This window comes from Hylaeus volcanicus, chromosome 7, assembly GCF_026283585.1.
Source record: "Hylaeus volcanicus isolate JK05 chromosome 7, UHH_iyHylVolc1.0_haploid, whole genome shotgun sequence".
NCBI lineage: Eukaryota > Metazoa > Arthropoda > Insecta > Hymenoptera > Colletidae > Hylaeus > Hylaeus volcanicus.
The window spans coordinates 1,513,658-1,531,307 of NC_071982.1; the positions used below are offsets into that span (position 1 = coordinate 1,513,658).

Here is a 17,650-nt window from a genome sequence, read left to right on the forward strand (position 1 = left end):
CAAACACGCGTAGCTTACGAAACGGTTGTAAGCTAGAGATCCCTACTTCACGTGTATTGAAATACCCGGGTACCCGAGTGTCTAAATACGCTGACACCCGGATAACTAAATATACGGATATTCAGGTACGTACACGTGCATCGAAATACATATACGGATACGCATACATCAAATCTCGAAAAGGGACACCGGCAGGGCCGGATGTAACAGCATTAATCAAATATATAACAAAACATCTTTATTTGTATAAATGGTAACTGTTAAGATCCCAAAACTTTTGAACAGCAGTGTAGGTCGGACCATAGCGCAACAACGACGATTCGCATTATTTTTACAGCCAAACAGAAAGAAAGGAACGAGCCGGGGCCGGTTCGAAACGGCGTTTTATTTCGCATCGGTTCAATTTTCCTCCCGCGATTCCGATAACTTACGATTCCTCCGCGGCGCTGGCTGCCGATGAATTCCGTCCGACGAATTCCCTGTAGGTGGACCCGGTATTTATGGTATCCGCAATTCGAAAACCGTATGGAAGGAAGCAATTTGTTCGCCCGTCGATGCAATACCTACTACTGGCTCACGGTAATGAAACAGGCAATCGTTTCGTATGTGCGGCATGCAAGCCGCATAGCTGCCCCATGCAGCGTGTTGTTTCGTTCGTTGCTGTTTTCCCAGAACGGTGCATTGCGTTGCATCGCGCTGCTCAGCCATTTCCCCAGGTCCCAAACTTAGCCGTTACTAGAATTTCGCGATCTGAGAATTAGCGAAAGTTTTGCTTGTAGCGTTTTGAAGTTGTGAATCCTTGATGTTTATAGGCCCGAGGACCACTGAAGAGTGGTATCCTTTTCTCAACACAAAGTGTTAGAATACCATTTGGCAAGGGATAGATGATATTATAGGATTATTCTAATCTAAATTGTCAAGTTTTAGTTTTTTGGAGTTCGGTCGTGAAGGGCTTATATACTATGAATGTAGTTGGGAGCGAATGCTTGCGAGAAACACGCGGATCGCGCGGTTTCCCTCTGGTGGTGAGTAGCGGAGGTGCCACCACAATCCTAAGTGGAGTATCGTAATCTTTTGAAATATATCGAGGTTTCATACACCTGACACGAGCAAACAGTTACGAGTCATGAATTTCATCAATGAATGTTATAACGACTTATTTTTGCGACAGAAATCTTAACCTTATTAACAACTAGACCTAATTTTTCATCGTTATGAACCTTCCTTTAAATTCTGTTTGTATATACAAGCTTATCGATGATCGTCAATTAAAAACATTTGGCATGACCAAGACGAACGCAGATGTGAAGTCACTAAGCGTACTCGTCTTCTTCCCGTGTTTCTTCCCGAAGATCGTAAAGCGAAGGTTAGATGGGCAGAACTCTTTAAGAACATAATACGAAAAGTATGGGTGAAGTGCGAACAGAATATGCAAACCTGTTCTGGCTGGAGAAAAGGAACACTCGCGGATGGCCTTTGCGCGAAAGCCGAAGACCTTCTCGGTCCATGATCGCTCGACCTGCAATCTTTCCAATAAGAGAGAAGAATCTTCTCGCATTCCTTTTTCGCTTTCTGGAATTAAACCGTAAACCGTCGCGGTTCCACCTGTTGAAAGGAGTGCTCGCACGTAATTTATTTTAAGACGAAAGAGTCTCGAAGTAATGAACTTCGGTGTTACAACAAAGTTTTGGCGAAGACGAAGTGTGACTTCATATGAAGAAATTTCACGGTCGTTATACTTCTGACAATGTGCTGGACTCTGCAAACGTCAGTCTTGATTAACGAAACATATTTTGGAAGATCGATCTAATTTTGGTAGAATTGATGCTTGTGAAGATTTAGGAGCGAGTTCTGTAAGATAAGGATATTACAATTTTTATTTAATCATAATTGAAGTCGTTCATGATTCTGATCAATTGCGAACAAAGGTATGAAGTGTTGGTTGGTTTTATTATTAACTGTTTTTCAAATATTGTGTATTATATTTACCAATTGTTATTGTTGAGTTCAAGTGATAAATATTTGGAAAATTTATTTATTTATTTATTTATTTAACTCGTTTAGTGAATACAAGAGTACAAGAGCATCATAGATTTTATATTGCATTAATTTTGATGGAGATTGTCCTTATTGTTATATTAATACAGTGGTGGTTGTTCAATTTCATTTCCACTTCCATTTATTATATTTACCAATAATTATATTATATTTATTATATATTTATTATGTTTACCAAAATTTCATTTCCATTTATTATATTTACCAATTATTATAGTATACTTATTATATATTTATTATATTTACCAATTGTTATTGTTGAGTTTAAGTGATAAATATTTGGAAAATTTATCAGTACTTATTTAACTCGTTTAGTGAATACAAGAGTACAAGAGCATCATAGATTTTATATTGCATTAATGTTGATGGAGATTGTCCTTATTGTTATATTAATACAGTGGTGGTTGTTCAATTTCATTTCCATTTCCATTTATTATATTTACCAATAATTATATTATATTTATTATATATTTATTATGTTTACCAATTATTATATTATACTTATTATATATTTATTATATTTACCAATTGTTATTGTTGAGTTTAAGTGATAAATATTTGGAAAATTTATCAGTACTTATTAAACTCGTTTAGTGAATATAGAGTACAAGAGCATCATAAGAGCGTCCCTTTATACGTAAAAAAAGTTTCAATAACAAAAATTAATTATATCTGGAAATTATATGCATTAGAAAAATACATTAGCTGGACCAGACTCCCCCCTTAATATAAATTCTCCTTCCTGAAAGGGAAATCCTCCGACAAGAATTCTCTTCCAAGATCTCCACAGGAAGTTCAAGAAATCCCTAGGTCGCTCGATTACCTATACGCGTTAGTCATTGTCCCTCGTAAACATGGAAGTCAATGACCAAACCGGCAATCAAGAAAATCATCGTCCCATGAAAGATAAAAGCGTGTCGATAAATACCCGAAAGATCGCAATCCCACTTTTCTTCCACCACTGAATTTCGAGCGGCTGTTGGTCGCGTTACACGCCGTTTACCGTTTATCGGCTGGCATATCTTTCGTGTAAAGGTCACATCGGTAGTGTCGGTCCTCTCCTTCTGCCAGCAGCTTCTCCTACTCGGCCCACCTTCTCCTTCTACGTATCCGTGGCACACAGGTGTAGCGACCGGCAGTCGGCGTTCTTCGTCCGCCATACGCTTTCAGTTAACGCCTGGTCGTCGCCAGGTATGCCGGTTCCCCGTGTGGATTACGGTCATTAGTCGGCGATTGTTCCTGTCTACCTCGGTTCTCTTCCCTGGATCGCGTGTGCTTGATTTTTTAGTGAATTCGTGATTTTTGTGAGTGATTTTAACGCGAGGACCACCGGTTGTTCGCCGTTTCGCGGGTGAACGGAGTGCGCGTGCATCGTTACCATCAACACAACCATCTGAGGCGTTGGATCGTTTTGGAGTCGAGTTATCCATGCTTCTCGTCAGGTAGGCGAGTGTATATTGATAGTGATTTCGATATCGATGGTTTACGGAGTCGTACGGTCCAGTGAAACAAATTTAGAACTGTGTGTTTCCAGTTTTAAGTATACGAGTTTAACAGTAAACGTACCTCGACTGTTTATGAATATTTGTATACAATTCTTATATACTACATATAAATAAATATATTTATACTTATGTAAATTATATATTTTATTTCAATTGTTTCATGCATTATTCTATTTAATACTTCAATTTAAACCGAAAAAAGGGCTTCGGTGATTTGGAGCACAAACAGAACGTAACTCTACACAGTTGAAACTCTATACACTTATGATTAAAAAGTTAAATGATTTAGTAGATAAAAAAATATGCCGACTACGAATAGGTTATTCAACATAATTTAATGTAAAGGAAATAGAAATTTAAAATATTATTCAATATCATTTAATATAAATGAAATACAAATCATTTCATACTTTTTAGTGCAATTTTAATATTTTTTCCAAAAATTATTTTATGTTAGCATCTATTTTAATAAATTGAAATTTAATATAAAAAGAAGGAGGCTCTACTGTATTTGAATCGGAGCAGGAATAGGTTTTTTCTAACATCTATGGTTTGTTGATGTTTAAGAATGTGATTTTGTTGCAGTTAATAAGAGTTTGTCTAATTTTTCTTACGTTAGGCAAGATAGAAGAAATGTTAGAGAATAAAATAAGTTACGCTGTGGCGTCAATTAAAACCATCCACAGTAATTGAGTACAAAAAAATAGATTTTTTAAAACTTTAGACTACACTATTTAAAGAGTGAACGTCACATTTATTTTTGGAGTAAAGTTCTGATATTTGTGAATTTTTTCTCTCAAACGAAATGTTTAATATAAATGTTTAATAACATGTATTAAAACTGTATACTTTTAAAAATATTTCTTTCAATTTTTGTTAAAAGAATTTCGATTTATATAGAAAATATAAACATTCTCGTACTACTCTACTGATATTCTTTGAGAAAACACCAACGATCGTATGTGCAACGATAAAAAATCCTATCGCGTGTATGCAGATAAAGTTTCTAATCAATCGGATAAGCAGTTTCCGAAAAATGTTATCTACCAGATTGAAAAAACCGGTTTCGAGGAAAACGCGTTTGAAGTTTAAGGAGGGCTGACTGGAGCGTTTGGACATGCTCCAAACGTTATATCGTTCTTGATATTTTGTATTTAAGTTTTCGAGCCTGTGGATTTTTATCAAATGAAACAGAAAAACTTGATTTTTGCAAATCAAATATACACCAAGTAGATAGAGTTTATCAACAAAAACGTACACAAAATGTACAAATTTATTACATAGATGATGAAATAATATAATTATATATAAGGAAAGGAAATTATATATAATTATATCATACGATGTGGATCCACATGAAATACAATAGTAATAGAAATTCTAATTATATTCGATTCATTGCACACTTACTTCATCTCCAATTTTAACGGAACGTAACCAATATTATATATTTGTTAAATATAAAGATATTGCTCCTCCTTAAAAAAAGTCTTTTAGTTTACGGAATTCGAAACACTTTCACGTTTTTATCTTACAAGAGTCTCACGATTCCGACGTCCATTCCATGATCGATACTAGTAATCTAATCACACAATTCATTTAATTTGTGATGTAACTTCGATTGTCGTTTTCTTCGAACGTCGATATTTGCGCATTGCTCGTTGACTGTCTACAAATGTAACGAAGGTTTTCATCGGAGATCCTCGTTAATTCATCCCACAATCAGTCAAGGAGACATCTACATGAGTAATTAGATTGCAGCAATCGAAATGGTGTTCTCTGTTGTAACCTTCTCGCCTCGAATCGACCTTAATGAATTCCTTAATATGTTCGATCGAAAGATTGAGACATAAAACATTCATCTTAGCATAGAATAACATAAGAAGCTTCTTCGGTTTCTGTTCTAGGAAAATGTACGTTAAGGGGTGTTGTGGTTTGAATGTCTGAAAAATAATCTATCTTCTGAATTTTTTTGTGTTGAAATGGGAAGGAATATTGATACAAGACTTTCCAATAATATTAAGTAATGCTAAGACTGTTTATTCGTATTTTTTTCAGTGACAATTATTTGTCAATAGGTATTGAAAAATTGGCCTGATTCTAGGTTACGTATTTGAAACAAATCAGACTTGTGAATTTTTAAATTAAACAGTATTTTGCGGAAAATGATATAAAGCATGTTGCAAAATGTTTGGTACCGACGAAATGGTGCCACTTTGAATGTGTTTCACGTCCCTTTTTTTTCTTCATTGTACTGTAACAAATAATAATGTAGAATGTTTAACAAACTTTACGTCATCATTTTTCGACGAAAACCATCATTTTTCAGAAAGTCATCGGTTTAATCAAGTCGGTTGAGTCATCACTAAGAAACTTTGCACATAAGGGGGAAAAAGGTAGTTTCAAGAAAAACGCGTTTAAAGTTTGTCGTTAGGCTTACCACTAAGTTTATCTCCAATTTCCTTTCATTGGTTTTTGGATAAACATCTTCACATTAAAATTATTTATAATATAGAGATCCAAGTCGAGAACAACTTTAAATGATCGTTTGCTCTAAATATTCTAAAAATACAATGTTCAAAAGATCTCTTTTTTGAACAGGTTAAAGCAGAACTCCTTGTGACCATCAGATATAATTTTGTTTTTTCAAAAAAATTCAACGGCGTCAATGGCTTCTTATAAGGAAAGGAAATTATATATAATTATATCATATGATATGGATCCACATGAAATACAATAATAATAGTAATAGAAAATCTAATTATATTCAATTCATTGCACACTTACTTCGTCTCCAATTTAATGCTTATATGCACAACTCGCAATACTAATAATTTTGTCGTCGAAGCAGAGTATTAATTGAAAAGTAATCGTAAACAAATATATTTGCTTTTAACTGTATATTAAAATTAAATAATTCTATATACCGCTGGTCTAAGCAACAAAATCTTGAAATTTATGCTAGCCCTCTATGTGCGTAATTATTAACACTAATAGTATATATGCGTGTATAGTTGGCTATAAACGATTTATTTAATTTTCGTTTATTTGCGATATTTAACAATCATGGGAAGTTAATGAAACATCGATGCCTAGACGAACGCCATTTAATTAAAAAATTCGATAGTCATCGGGAAAGCCCAGAGATGAATGACAATTAGCGAGACGTTAGAATAAGCCAACGATAAGGCAACGACCGTTTCTTACCATCTTCCTAGTATTCTCCAGGCACCGGTAACGAGGAGGCATATTAAACAATCAGCTGACGGTCGAGTAAGCGGCCGCGGAATTTTAATTCGAAGCTTTCGTGCCAACTTCTTATTGCGCGCCTGATTTCGACGCAGAAACGCGAAGGAAAGTCGATGAAAGAGAGCGGAAAAGTGTCGTGCTTTAACGACACTTGTTAGGCGCTCCGCGATGCATCAGGCGCCCTGAAAGGGAACACGCCTCGTCGTTTCTCATTTCTCCGTTTTATCCCTCGCCGTTTCATCGACGCTCTGCTTCTCTGTCTGCTGTAAACGGTCTATCCGGTTCGATTATTCGATACGCGAGCCTGCGGAATACGTGTTTAATCCACGTGCAGAGGTTGCGACAGTTGCGATCCTCGCAGCCTGTTCCTTTCTCTTTTCTTTCGGAAAATCAGTAAAACTATCGTTAAGGTAACTAAACTATCGTAATTGAACATTCCTCGTTGTTTTGGCTTCGTAGAATTTGCTCCAGATACTTTAAGGATGCAACAATTTGGATTGACCGTTATGTTGAGGTTTATTACAAAATGGGCACGTCACCTGTATAGTTTCTTAAGTAGTAATGTTTATTATACAAAGTGTTAACAAATATGTGGGAAATTTGTTCAGGATCAAGTCTACATACCTGTACGAATCGAAAAGTCCTTTACCAACCTTTACTCAGATTTTGCAAGCTGAGGCTTCGTTGTTGAGATATAAGTGGTTGAAATTTACTGTTGTAACTTCCGACGCGGTCGCACATGGACGACACTCACACGCGAGAAAGCCGCACCGATATACACTCGCTAGCGTCATTCCACCGACCAGCTGATTCGCAGTTGATCGTGAGTGTGCGTCGCACAGTGGTCCGAATGGCCAAAAACCTGGCCAAAATTGGAAGGAGTTTTCAGATCTTCGTGAAACTTGTTGTTTCAGGGTTATTTTGGCCGCAAAATACGAATCTGGTATCAGAATTGCAAAATTCAAAATGGCGGATCCAGTATGGTCGACATGCATATTAAAAATACTAAATTATTATGAATTTTTTATGAAATACGATTTCTAGGTTTATAGGGGAACATAGTTAGAATAGATTGACAGAAATAACAATAATAAATTAATGTTAAATTGAAAGTAAGGATAATAAGGTTTGTTTTAATGCCGCGTAAACAGTTTTCTTTTCCTTATAAACATGAACTTTAAATTTAAATAATTTAAAATGCCGCAAATTTGCGCAAGTTTTCTCAATTGGATATCACACCTGTGTTACGAGCCGAAGGGGCGGCTGCGTAGCTGGGGCTTTTCTATTGGAATATGGTTTTGTTAATGGCTTGACCAGTGTTGTTAGGTAACACTGGGTGCCTTGAGGAAGTAGACGCGGAGACGAACCTACGTATGGCTAACGTAGGGAGCTCCAGGAAGGTAGAGACGCGAGGACGAACCCACGTATGGCTAACGTGGGGAGCCGCAGGAAATGTTAGTATTAGGCCTCGTAACAGTTTCTGATGTACCTCGAGCGGCAAAGGTACACCTTAGTGGGTACTGGACTGGGTATTATAATTGATCAACACTAATTAAAAATGATTATATATTCTGATATGCACCGGGACTTACAATTGTTATGAGAGTAATTGTCGCGGTGTACTAATGGTAATAAGCTAAGTTGTTTCAAATATGAACTGAGTTGAAAGTATAGTTTCGATTCCGCGAAGCTAGAATCTAATCCTTCTCAGTTTTCACGAACGCGAGCAAACGGGGGACGACTACACCGATAAAATAATGCCTAACAGTAGACTACGTCCTGTATCCAATTCGACATATATATGTATATTTTTTTTTTATCTACTTTCATTCTGTTTCTTTTCAATTCTTACTTGAACACTCTGTCTCTTCTATCGCGTCTTATTCAGATATTTGAAACCCAACGTCGTACATCATGGCTTCTGGCTTGCATGCATCGTCTATAGCGTATAGTACACATTGTTCCGAATCATTACCTACATTCGCCAACACACCACGAACCATAGTTACATGCATACGTAGATGCTTCTCTTTCAATTTCCACGTGCCCTACCCACGTCTGCCATGACACACATTACTACATGTAAGTTTTCTCATTTAGACTTTTGTTGCATTAGTGCTTACTCTCTTCATACTTTTCACATCCACTTTGCACATTGCATCTACCTTCCATTGCTGTTATACAAGCTAACCCAGAAAGTAAAACACGTAAAACCGTAACCTTGTGTTCAGTTATCATATATTTTCAACGGGGTACTATGTTTTAGAATTTCAAAAATGATAATGGATTTCTTTTTGGAATTATAAAATTGTTTTTAATCACAGGAATTTATCGTGATTATTTCTTGTTAACATAAAGAGAATTAATGGCGTATTTAAAGGGGGAATAAATAATAATGTGTTAAAATTAATATTGTATTTAAGAAATTCTAGTATTAGCAGTGATTCAGAAAAACAAATAATCTTACGGGATAACTCTCAGATTGAGAATGGCTATACCGAGTGAAGTACATAAGCGACGTGCAGATACTACAAATTATCATAATTACTGACCGATAAGATCTCCATTCTCTAGTGTCACAAATGAATTCAAAGCCCATCCTAGAGTTTAAAGAAGATTGCACGTTGAATTGCACTCATTCAAAGTGCTTGGTGCGTCACGAATAATAAATGATTATAGATTTTATTCGGTGTTTCTTATTCGAATACAATTTTTACAACGTCCGTGTGAAGCGTCGTCGTTGGAAGAACCTGATCGAACGGAAGCTCTCGGTACTTCCGGTGCGCCGATGACGGGAAGTCGACGACATTTGCAACGGAGACGAAACGTTTTGGGGAATGTTTCGCGGTGTGCTGATTGCGCTGCAGTTAGGAATCCACGTCGCCGTGGCGATAAATAAGCCGCTTATGCCGTAATCTAATCCCCAGAGTCGAGAGCTTCTCTCGCAACGGTATATGCCGCGGAAATGTGTATTCGCACGGAGGAGATTGCCGCTGATAAGGCCACCGACGAAACGACGACGGGGACGCCGTCGTCTTCGGTGAAGGAAGATGGAACGCCAGCTGGAGAATCCGTACTCTAATGATCTAGCGTCTGAAAATATTTTGTGCGGTATCTCAGAAAAAGTACCATTTCCCGCCAAATCGATCATTTTTGCGTATGGGTGTCAACCCTTTTAACTCGACTATTTTTTTTATTTGAATTCTATTCGTTTCTCTTTCAGAAATTAATTGTTTGAAACTAGGTTTGGCTATAAATAAAAAATCAATCATTCAAGTTATTGTAGACGCTAACTTTTAGTTTATTTTAACCCATTCACTGTCAACTACGAAATGTCTCGTAATTCAAATTAATTGCAATTACTCCAGGAATAAGTTTCCAAGTTCTTAAGCTCCTAAGTTCCTAAACTCCTAAGTTCCCAAGTTCCCAAGTTTCTAAGTTTCCAAGTTCCTAAGTTGCTGAGCTCCTAGCTCTTAAGTTTCCAAGTTACTAAGTTACTAAGTTACCAAGTTTCTAAGTTCTTAAGTTTCCAAGTTCCTAAGTTTCCACGTTTCTAAGGTTCCAAGTTCCTAAGTTCCTAAACTCCATTTCTAAGGTACCAAGCTCCAAGTTACTGAATTTCCAAGTTTTTAAGCTCCCAAGTTCCTAAGTTCCTAACCTCCTATGTTTCTAAGTGTCCAAGTTTCCAAGTTTCTATGTGTATTCAAATTGATTGCAATTACTCAAGGGATAAGTTTATAGCCTTTTGAGTAACGAATTATTGCAAAAGAAGATCGTAAATTTTCTTTTTAAAACAAAATAAAATTCAATATCACTTTATATCATCAAAATAACAACCAAGATTACACATTTGTAGTAAATCTTGGCACCCAAGGCAAAACGCTTCTAATTTATGAAGAGATGATGAAAAATTGTTGAAATGGAAAATGAAAGATATTGAAGGTATAAATGGATGTTTTTTTTTTTACTAAAAGTTTATTAAAGATATCTTCATAAGTGCACATTTTTGGAAAGGGATGGATATAACATTTTTTATAGAGAATTTCATTTTCCACTTTTTGTGGAGAATTTTATTTCCTACAAAACCATTTCTATGCTTTTTTTCTTAATTCTGCATATTTAATGAGATATTTCCACAAATTTGCGATTTCATCGAAAAATAAACAACATCCGGCGGCACGTGTTCTTTTAATTTTTTTCTTACAAGAAGCATTATTCTTCCACCAAAAAGAATCTTTGTATGTGGCGCCAGTGAAAATATAATTTTTAGCGACCACCCTAATGACCATAGGACTGAAAAACGATTTATTCTGCTCTGTATTTTTATCGGGCGATTAAACACGCAGTCGAAATACTGGCTGAAACTTATTTCCTGAAACATTTTCTGGGTAAATTAAGCGACTTTCCCGATGGACCGATATCTTTGATTTCTCTGGCTAAAATTGACGTATTCTTGTTCGTTTTGTAGGCAGATTGCATTTCACGACTACCAGTTCTATGGATGATTCGATTGCCGTACTGATTGGAATCTGTCCAATTAAAGCAATGCTCGCGGATATACCATCCGGGGGTCACGGACACGAGGAAATATTATTCGAAACATTTTAAAAGCAATCGATTCTCCCTGTCTTATACACTATGGCGCATAGGTATAAGCGTGCCCTTAATTTTGCTTGTTTGGGACATATTATCGTTCAGAATAAAGGTGATAAATGGATCTGATTGTGAATTGTTTATTCTAGCAAAAAGTAATTTGATTTAACTCTTCGAAGTTAGATGGGTTAAAAACTATCTCACCTTTTACTTAGCTTTACTATTTTATTTAAAATCTTTTGTTTAGATTTACTACTTTATTTAAAATTGTTTGCTTAGCTTTACTATTTTATTTAAAATTGTTTGCTTAGATTTACTATTTTATTTAAAATTTTTCATTCGCGTTAGCAAACTGTTGACACTGTTATTTTGTGCAGATTAAATTTTATTTTTATTTTATAATCGCGTACCTCAAAAAGTTAAACAAATATTCAGAAAGATAGATTTGATTCAAGCTACTGTAGAAATATTTCATTCTTGTTGCAAAATATGATAAGTAATGATTGAAATATTAGCTTGTATATAAAAATCTATTTAAATGTAATCTATTTAAAATAAATTCTGTTTTTTGCTGACTGTTTAACTCTTCGGTAATATTTGCAATGTTTTATATCACCAATGTTTTTAGTAAGTAAAACTACCGAGTGAAGGGCGTACCCTTTTTTACACCTTAGCGTATTTGCTCTTTTTACGTCCTTCCTTCTTCCTGTTCGAAACTAATACTCACAGTATATTACTTACGAGAAGGCTAAGAACGATGCAACGCTCGACGAAATTCAAACTTTTCGACGGTTTGAGGCAACTTCGTCTCACTTTTTCGCAGATGCTGCAGCATTGTTTCGCTATAAACGAATATTTATGAGACTCGATTTTTTTTCCAGTGGAAAAAGGCGAGTTACGCGCCGATATAAAATTTACACTCGTAAACAATTTTCTGTCGAATTTTATGGGAACGACAGTGTTCGTTCAGCGTTGAGAAAAGGTTTCGTATGAATTTATTCTCAGATCGTTGATTGCGATCATATCTGGAGACGTTTAAAATAATTATATTTGACGTAATATTATCACGTTATCTTATTTCATAGTTATTTTTATACCTGTCACCACTTTTGAAATAACATTATCTGAAATATTATTTCGAATAGCATATTATTTTATTTTCTAATTATTCGAAATAATCGTTTGAAATAATTGTCAAATTGTTCTTTAAAATTATACCAGATTACTTGATTTTTATTTGAATTGGGTCATTCCACGCGGAATCGAACAATTTTTGGAGTAACACCTCGGATTTTGATAAAGTTCGAGTTGAAGTTAAACAATTTTGAAAATCATTGGTTTTACAACTGTGTCAATCGATGTGTATCAATCTAACTTAGAGCTGATTCGATTTTAGACCTGTTGACACGTTTCACGCTATTTCCCTTCCATTGGTGGTTCGCTTCGCTTTCTCAGCACGGTTCCAATCTCTTAGGTTTGCGTTTCCGTCTCGGTTTGCCAATGAAACGCATCCAGCAACAAAAGTGCTCGCAGCAGCCAGAGAACCAGCGTTTCATTTCGGGTTTATTACGCTGTTGAATTAGGTCGTCGCTTTACGAGGCGAACTTTACATGGAGACGCTGTTTTACGACGCCAGCGCATCGAAAAGCGAAGTGTCGCGGTCCAGAAATCGAAATCCTACGACGAAGGAGTTCCTCGAATTCCGTCAATTTTCTACTCGATTAACACCCTCGTGAATTGCATTTCTGACTTTTGGTGAATAGTCGGTAGGACATTTAGCGAGACAGTTGAGAACGAAAGATTTTTATTTGAAATAAAAGTGAATTATCACTTGTAATCTAATTAAAAAAAATTTTGTTCGATACATGTCTAACATTTTTCATTGTTCTAGTTGTGTTCAAAGTTTCAAGTTTTTGAAGCTTGATATTACGTATTGCAGATACAATTATTTTCTGAAGAGTATCAGAATGACAACTTAAAACGTTTAATTAAAATATTTAAACAAATTGCAGCTATTTTGGTTTCTAATTGACCTTATTTCCTTCAAGCGATTGCCTACGGAAATCAAGTTTGGAGTTGAAAAATAAACCAAGTTATTGTTATAAGACACAAAGTACAAAGGGGTTCGAACTACCACCTTTTAAGTGAGCGAAATGTGTATCCGATGATTGTCCATTTCAAGTTTACCAAACGATAGTTGCTATCCAAGCAGAGGTGGATAATTGATGTTGACGCAGCACGACCTGTCTTATCACTCAGTTTACCGCTTATCGTATCGATTTGCGAGCAAAACCCTGGCAGATGCGGTACGCGACTAACGCGCGCACGTTTTCACTCCCTGGAAACTCGATTCTCGACGGCGCGGCAAGCATCGATGCGAATTTTGAAAAGCTACGGTATTCTGTTGCCCAGTGTGCCATTGGAATTGCTACATACCTACAGTCAGGGTAAGAAGTATTCGTATAGCAACCAATTTAAAATAAAATTAATAAGAAAAGAAATACATAAGAGGTTAACATTAAAAATAATATACTTTGATTTACGCAAATTCTACTCTAAACAAAGTATGTAGGAATGTTGGTTAATTATTTCTTCCCCTAAAATTTATTAATAAAATTTTCCCTTTGTAACTCCGATTGTTATTTTTATTGAAAAAACGTCGAATCAAAAGTAGTTTTTCTTGTCATTCGTTATTCAATTTTTGTCATCTAGAATCTAGCTAAAATGCCCAACTTTGCTGGACTATGGTCGTCGCTTATAACAGTAGTGTCGCCACCGTAGCATAATCTTACGGTTTTATCGTAACATGCAGGACAACCGACTCATTGGAATTGAAGTTATCGTTGATATATCGCATGCGGTATGTCACGACAGAGATGACATTTTTCCTATTTGTTTATGTATTTTTTTCCTGTTTTCAGTGTCTGTTTCTCTCCTTGCACTCGGATCTTATCGCTGACATATGACTGTCGTGTAACGCGAAACTAGAATTACGTCATTAGTTTTAATAATGATAGATGAAATTACTATCGTTATCGGTTGACAGGAACCACAACGATATTCTCTTCGAGCATTCGAATGTTTCAATTTGTGCCAATCACGTTTATAATTAGTATCGAATTAATATTCGTTGAATAGTTCAGTTACCTCGATTATTGATTGGATTTTGTTGGCTGTGCAGTCGAGGTGATACAATTACTAGCTGATTTGTTAATTAATAAGGAACGTAATCGAAGCAAATAATAAAAACGTAGGAATATTTTAGAATTTGATTTCAAACATAGAGTAGAACACCTGATATTAACTAAAAATCAGTTCTCTTCGTTTTAACGTAGTTGTTAAACAAAATTTGTTTAATTTTCATATTTTTCAGTTGTTACTTTTTAAAGGATTTATGTTATGGTACTTTATAAAGGATTTTTAAACCGAGGCTTCAGAATTTTATTTTCTAATAAAATGCACGTGGTATAGAATATTTTTAAATTGTACAATTTATCAATAATATATGTTCATACAAGGTAAAATACCCTGTACTGGAATACATTTCACAGTATATCATGTTTGACCTTGAGTTTGGCAAATAAATATTAACTTAATTAAAGAAATAAAATAATTTTAAAACAATTATTATAATTTCTGTTTCAAAGTTAAAAACATCTATAACTGTCTCTTGCAAAAGCATTAACTAATCTCTAAATGCAGTTATTATTTATATTTACAGCAAATATATTCGAATAATATCATTATAACACAATTGTTCAAGTTCCGGTCCAATTTTCTGCTGTGTTTATGTACCGACTGTTTTACCTTATATTTTGTTATTTAATTAAACAAAGTCCTAAAGTTTCTACAGGGAGAACCTCTCGTAAAGCGTGTAGTAACTTTACCAAATCAAAAAAGTATCTCTCAGATATGTGTTTTGAATTCATTGGACGCAATCTCGATAAAATTGAAGTTCGAGGGGTTCTCGAGTGACTCCAGAAGTCAAAGTCGACAGAAGTTATCGTCGGAAATTTTTCATCGCGTTTCCCGCCGCTGTTCGATCGCCATTCCGCGATTACGAGTGTGGAATGTAAAATGATCTCACTGGATAACGCAGAATAACGGGATTTACTTTTCGAGCGGTCGTTCGGATCGATGGTAACCACCAACTTCCTCTGTATAATCGAACGAGATCATCGCCAGGGAGAACTTTACTGCTCTCGGAAGAAGTTCTCCGAGTCGAGCCTTTCGTTGTCTCTGGCGTACTTTTGTTCCCCCAGAGAGCAGTCTCCGATCGCGACCGAAACCGTCAAACGGTACTAATTACGTTTTCACGGCGAGATTTTAGATATGCATCTGAATGCATCTCCGTGAGACGCTCGTAGCTAGGGGCTAGAGAATCAATTCGCTCGCGTAGAAACTGGGATTATGATCTTAATTCCCTTTCAAATAGCTCCTGACTCGAGACTTGACTCTCGAGACGCGGACGTGCACCCATCGAAGTGGGAATGCGTCGTCATGCACATTTTAATAAACTTCGGAACCTGGCATGCTCGGGACCATTCAGAGGACGAGATTGATTATCCCGCGATTGTCATGTAAAGTACTTGGTCGCGATTGATGATCGCCTCTGTCGAGCCTTTATTCGCTTAGTTTGAATTTAATAAGCAGTTAAGAGGAGAGTCTGGTCCAGCTAATGTATTTTTTTTATGCATATAATTTCCAGATATAATTAATTTTTGTTATTGAAACCTTGTTTTATATATAAAAAATTAATTATATCTGAAAATTAAATGCATTAGAAAAATACATTAGCTGGATCAGGCTCCCCCCTTAATTAAGGCAAAAACTAATTTGTCCACGAATCGGATATAGGAGTCCTCTGTTTTGTTTAAGGGAGACGCAAAGCTTTGAGAACCACTCGTCTATTTCATGTGATAATTTATTTTGCCATGGACGAGGGTGAAATCATATGAAAAGTTGCTACGTTCGCTTAAAATGTTTTAATCAAAGTAAAAGACTAAAGTTCGAAAGCCTCTCGTACAAGTTTAGGAAACGGTACTTCTCGAAATTGACGAGTTTTTCTGGTCGAAAAACAAAATATTTCGTTACTACCGCAGCTTTATGACGTATACATAAACAAGTTATTCGCTTCGAGTCCACTTTGAATGTGGTTCACGTCTTTTTTTTTCTTTTTTTAATTCATGGTGCCGTAAAAACGATAATTTATAACATTTAAAAAATGTTGTATAGTCGATTTCCAACAAACACCATCTTCTTTCGAAAAATTATCGGTTTAAGTAAATCGGTTCAGTCGTTACAGAGAAACTTTGCGCAGAATTTCGAAAAAAGTAGTTCCGAAAGAAACGCGATTAAAGTTTGTTGGTAGGTTTGCCACTGCTTTTACTTCCAATGCTCTTTCATTGGTTTTTGAACATAACCTACGCATTTTGATTTATTTACATCGTAAATAATCCCCGTTGCCGATACAATTGGCACATTTAACGATGTGCAACTCAATATACAGGGTGTCCCAAAGATGTTGGGGCCGGTATCAAAAATTTTGAAAAAAATTACAGACATTCTACTTTATGGCGTTTGTGTTCGTGAATTTTTTCAGAATTTTTCACTGTAAAATGGATTTAAAAAAATTCGAGAAGTTTAAAAACAATTCTTTTTAACAGAAATTATAAAATGACCACGTTTATATTTTTACACTGTTAGTGTTTTGTTATGATTATTAATCTATAATTTTTTCAGATTTTTGGAAGTGGCGGAACGATGTTGAAAAAATCAAAAACTGACATTTGTTTATATTATTAGAAATTCTGAAAAAATTCACTAACACGTACGCCATAAAGTAGAATATCTGTAATTTTTTTCAAAATTTTCGATACAGTACAACGAAAGATATACAGCTTAAACTGTAAATTGCATTTTGTCCTACCCTTCCAGTAAGGGTACGGGGTTGAAGCTTGGCACGAATGGTTCTTTTTTAACACTCTATTAATTGATATTATTAATTCTTCATTGATCAATTTGGCTCTAGAGCACTCTTGACCCCCTCATTCGGCTATACCCTTTAAAATAAAATATCTAAATAAACTGGCGATGATAACGTCATTGCGGACACCGTTCTCTTAAGACGTCCCTAACTTCGTTAATTTTTCAAATTCAACAAAATCCTTTAGCAGATATATTTGTACAAATCTACTATTTGAGAAAATGCAGAGAAATCGATATGTTGAAAGTTCTAGTCTAGA

General features: G+C 35.5%; 1 protein-coding gene across 4 annotated transcripts in view; it reads left to right on the top strand.

The window, feature by feature from the left end:
* LOC128880300 (putative polypeptide N-acetylgalactosaminyltransferase 9) overlaps window positions 1–17,650 on the top strand; it is a 356,839-nt gene that overhangs the window by 133,240 nt on the left and 205,949 nt on the right. The window contains exon 1 of one of the 4 annotated variants that reach the window (XM_054130233.1): window positions 3,218–3,500. The exons of the other annotated variants lie outside the window; for them this stretch is intronic. The gene's annotated coding sequence lies outside the window, so the exon portion shown is untranslated. Of the gene's footprint in view, window positions 1–3,217; window positions 3,501–17,650 lie in introns of those variants that run through there. 4 annotated transcript variants of the gene reach the window in all.